Source organism: Cupressus sempervirens, chromosome 10 (genome assembly GCF_028749045.1).
Source record: "Cupressus sempervirens isolate cs-2001-9-10 chromosome 10, ASM2874904v1, whole genome shotgun sequence".
NCBI lineage: Eukaryota > Viridiplantae > Streptophyta > Pinopsida > Cupressales > Cupressaceae > Cupressus > Cupressus sempervirens.
In genome coordinates, this window is record NC_143127.1 from 608733005 (window position 1) to 608738368 (window position 5364).

Here is a 5364-nt window from a genome sequence, read left to right on the forward strand (position 1 = left end):
GAGTTAGGACTCATTCTTCTTTTGAATTTGTGCACAAACTTAATAGACATATCCTCAAAATAAATATTTTGGTTATCAATCCATTATTTAAGAGGGCACAACAAAGATCTCACAATATGAACAATTGTGAAATAATTTCATCACTCTCTTTGTTAACTCATTATTCTTTATTTTTGTTAATGTTATAAAGACACTGAATGATCAAACCTGGAAAGTTACTGATGAATTTTCTAGTTGTATTTTTCATTGCTTTTGCATGATGCTTATAATTGAATTGAGTCAGAGGCTCTAGTGAATATGGGATCTAAAAGTACCATCTCTTGATTTAGTGATACAAATGAAGCATATCTTGTAGGTTCATGGACCAATCAACATGAAGTTGAAAGTTCACATTGAAGAGGTAAATGAAAGAAACTTGGTTACTATGAAAGTAAGTTTGATGAAGGTAAAAAAATAAAGAAAGATAATATATATAATAATGCCAACACATTCCCTTGGGAGAGAAGTCCTACAGGGTGCCCCTCATATAACATTCTCCAACCAAGAGGATAGTATGACTATTCAATTGAATAATCATGTGATGGGTCTTGTGTTGGAAATGTATGATTTCAAGAATGATATTTGGCTTTATCATTCCTTTGGAGGCACTGATTTCAAGAATGATATTTGACTTTACCATTCCTTTGGAGGCACCTTCCTCAACATCACAACTTTTAGCCCACTATCAATACATTAAAAGAGATTGCATCATTTCTGGCAACCAATCTATCTGAAATCATTATAGTATTCATTAAAGACTATGCCAGATCATCCAAAAGGCTAACCAAAGTCTTCACTACAATTGGGTTCATGAAATACTTGTTTCCAGTCTCAAGAATGCCAAACCATGTTGGAGATTGTCCTACCATGAATAACATGGTTGCTAAAAATCAATGCTTTATTGTTTTCACTTCTCAATCATCAAAAGAGGCCTTTGAAGGAATTTATCACCAATGAAATTATGTAGTTGAGAATCAATATAGTAATGTTGGTTTGTCAAATGAAAGCTGCACAAACTAAGCTAAATCAAAAAGTTTGACTTCAACAAGCCAATCCCTCTTCTTGGAAAATTTTCCCTAATAATCTAGTGTCACATAAGCCCACACTATCAAATCTGACTAGATTAAAAACATACTCGGTGTGTGTTATGAGAATGTAGAAAAATATCAACTAACTTCCTAGTAGTAGATTTCTACAAGAGAAGCAACGAGGGAGGTGCATTTCAAGCTATGGATAAGTTGAATGGACAATTGATCTATGGCTATAGTGATGTTACATAATTCCAGGCGAATGCAATGTTTGGTGTATGCAAGAAATCAAGTAATAAAAAATCAAACACATATGGGAGTCTAAGTAGATTTACCTTTGGTCAGTCTAGAAAACTGATGCCTTTGTGGCTACTTATGTTGAATACTTCATTCCTCTTACTATGTTTCTCTTCTTGTTACACCTAATGCATCTTCCCTATACTCTCTAGGCATAAAGAAGATGGGATTTTTTTGTGATGAATATGTGAATCCAATACTCACACACAATGAATTTTGTGACCTTAAGCCCAATATTTTAATTCAGGGAAATTGCCAATTTTCAGTTCCATCTATGAACTAGGACATACATCATTCAATCTTAGATACTATTAAATTTATCCTACAAATCTTTTCAGTATTGTGAATCAAGAAACTAAGTTGGGAAGTTTTTTACTTTAGAAATTGATCGCCAAGTTATTTTTGATGATCACATGCTTGGTATGTTGCTTGTATTGTAGCCAATTTTTTAAGAGTAATAGATAATTTATTGATTTGTAGTTTAAAAAAAATAAATCAATATCTTATTCTATATCTCTATATACAAAGCACAAATATGGGTGCATGAGCATGGGTATTATGAGTTTTTGTGCAAAATCTGTGACCATGAATTTGGGTATTATTTAAAATCAAGGTAAAAGCTGTTATACTTGAAACAAAAAGACCCTAGTACATCAATAATCATTTTTATTTTTGGAAAATATAATGTGCAAAATCATTTATAATTTTTGAAAATATCACTTTAGTAAATGAGAGAAGGGCTTAATCTAATCATCAACACACAAAATTCATGTTTATTCTCGCACCATTCCTTCAAGTTTCAAAATTTTCCTCACTCTCCAAAGAAAGGTAAGAAATCTCAAAACTCTAGTGGGGAGTTTTATAGTGTGTGCACTGTTGGATTATTGACAAATTGTGGGTAAGCTTCTTGGAATATGCTCTTAAATTTTGATTGAAACCACCTTATCTATGCTATAATTTGTATTTGAAATCATAGAACAAGATTAAATTTCATCCCCAACTCTAATTTTTCACTTCAATTTAGTCTTTCATTTTCTCTTTTTAGAGTAGACTTCATAGTCCAATTTTGTGCAAAGCTAACAAAGTTTTGAATGAATCTTTCTCACAACAATAAGATGCCCAAAATGCTACTTTTTACATCAAATGCCTCTTGTGCACGCAGAGTGCATCTAACCAACTCCTCTAGCCAAAAAAGAATATGTGATGCTGCTTATTTTCTTTTTTGCTATTGAACTCAATTTGGTTGAGATTTTGACCAAATTGGGAAACCCAAATTTGGTTGAAATTTTGACTAAAATGGGAAAAGAAAAGAAGAAGAAGAAGAATTCATAGGCCAATATGGCCTTTGGTTGAAAATTTAGGTCAAAAAATAAGGGAAAATGTATTAGTGCATAATTCTCAATATAACCCAAGTTGGATTTGCAAAACACAAGGGGATAAATGGATCCTAATTCCAAACCCAAATTATATCAAGGAAGTACACAAGAAAGTACCTTTTCATGCCTTTTAGCTCTAAAAATCACAAATTTGAACTAGTGGCAAAACTTCCAATTGTGAATTCATGATCACAATGAAAATCTAGAAAATGTAATTTTTATCAAGGCTTTAGGAACTCATCGAACTTGAGGAAATGTGTCCATACACTTTATGATGAAGTCACTATGTTCTTGGGACATAGAATTGAAGTCAACTTCTCCATAAGTGTTTCAATGAGAAATTTCCTAATCTATCATTGTATTTTAGCTACCCTATTTATGTAGACAATAAACTTGTTTTTTGTTTTTGTTAGATGGTCTTGCCTTGGTCAAACCCTAGATTGAGGAATCAACATTGAAATTGAAATGTAAAACATGTACGGAAAGAAAGACATATGTAAATATTCACCTTTCTCTTACAAACCCTTGACTATAAGGATTTGCAATGTTTATTTGTTGTAGAAGTGGAATTCATAATTAAGGATTGTTGGTAAATAGATTTGTCACTATGAGTGTCTTTTTCAAAATGACCTTGTTCACCCTATTGGTGTTTCAAAATTTTATGCTTTGAAATACCTCGATGAGAATAGAATACATCTAGGGGCAGCTACTTCCCATTTGCAACATATCCTTTCAAACATTGGGCCAACTATAAGGCTAGACCCTTCTTCTACTTCAAGCTCTACAAAACTTAGGCGGGTATACCTATAGATTCTTCATATGGTACCAGTTGTTCAAAAGCATACACTGAATCTAACAAAGTAGATAAAACCCTTAATCTTCTAACACTTATGCAAAGATCCTATACATGAAATAGCTAATAACATGACCTAAGAACTTGATAAGCTAAGCGAGGGCAACACTTTTCAATCCCTTCAACATGAAAGAGAAGAGATATTTGATTAATGGTGTTGATCTCAATAGAACCATGATATGAACAACATAACACTTTGATCCTGTAGCTAATCAATGCCTTATCTATTGGGCAATTCTACAAACCCCTAACATACATCCCTGAAAGTCATTGACGTATCCCATACATCAAGACTTTCCTAATCTATCCATTCACCTTGTGAATTTGACATTTGCATCTTTCTAAATCTCATACTTGACCTATCCCTTCATGAGATCTACAACCTTATGATGATAAACCAAGCATTTACATGACTTCTTAAATCATAAACAAAACATATTAACATATACAATCTGAAATAGATTGTAACTGGACAATATGCATCTTGTACATATATCATAGAAGATCACAAATAGCATGAACATGAGACAAAATTTAGATAGATGATTAACTTGCTGCTGCACTTTTATTTATTTCTTTGAAACAAATATAATAAGATAAATAGAAATGCCTAACAAATTAGAACTATTTGTATTCTTATTACTTGTTGTTCATTACAAGAGAAATGCTGAAGAATGTGGTGGAATCATAGCTTTGGATCCAACAATGTGGTCTCATAGACTAACTGCAACCAACATGGTATCATAGTAATGAGAAACTTTCTCAAAAAATTAGAACCCCTACAATGAATCAGAAAGAGAAAGATATAGGAAAGGAATGAAATCCTGGATCTGATTTGGAAGTAACATGTGTCCACTTGAATCTTCATTCCTTGCTATTGCAAAGAATCTCTCATCTTTCTATAACCAAAATTTGATATGATTCTCATCATTGTTCTGTAACAAACTAAAAATATCTCCTATAGCTGATGAGAAACCCTTGTTTTGCCAAAATATCAGATAGGCATATGAAATGCTAATAATACCTTCATTAAACTAACTTGGAGGTGGCAAAATCCATCCCTAACTGCATTGTTACTGCCTCTGATATTCATCTAGTTCAATATTTTGTTTAAAAATCAAATCTAAACTGTTATACCTGAATGAGACTGGAAAATGGGTATCTGAGACAAAACCTTGAATAGCTTGAGCAGGTTGCTTCCTGTGCAGAAACAAACCACAAAAAATAGAAAATTCGCTCTCTCTTAGTTCTAAGGGTATATAATAGTGCTATGTTGGCATATTGGGAATGCCTAGGAGATCAAATTGAAAATCATGCTCTTGGTATGGCTTAAAAGTGTACAATTCTTTTTAAATTTTAAATGCTAAAATTTAAAAGTCCCTAAAGTTCAAACTTTATAATATATCCCCTTTTGATTTAAAATGCCTATGCACTCTTTTTAGAAGAAAATAATTAAAATATATATTTTTTGCATTTTGAAATTTCGCTCTATTTATTCATCTGAGTCAACTAAGCCAAGTCATCATTTCATTAGATCTCCTACTACTCAGTCATTGCCATGTCATCCCCTATCGGTTAGGTGCTTCCCCGCATTGCCTAACGGTCAAGCAACTTCACAATGTAGGGAAGTGTCGAGCATTGGATCTCACCACATGGCAAAATTTGGAGCTTCCAATTTTGAACCTGCCATGTCAACATTCGACCTCGATTTCATACCAGGTGTCTTATTGCAATTGGTTTGTTTGGTTGACATGTGTCTTCTTTTACTTCA

The 5364-nt window shown here is 32.7% G+C and overlaps 1 pseudogene; it reads left to right on the top strand.

Annotated features, from left to right (window-relative positions):
* The first annotated feature begins 478 nt into the window (after positions 1-478).
* Positions 479-1516, top strand: LOC149535324 (PI-PLC X domain-containing protein At5g67130 pseudogene; annotated as a pseudogene).
* Positions 1517-5364: the final 3848 nt, after the last annotated feature.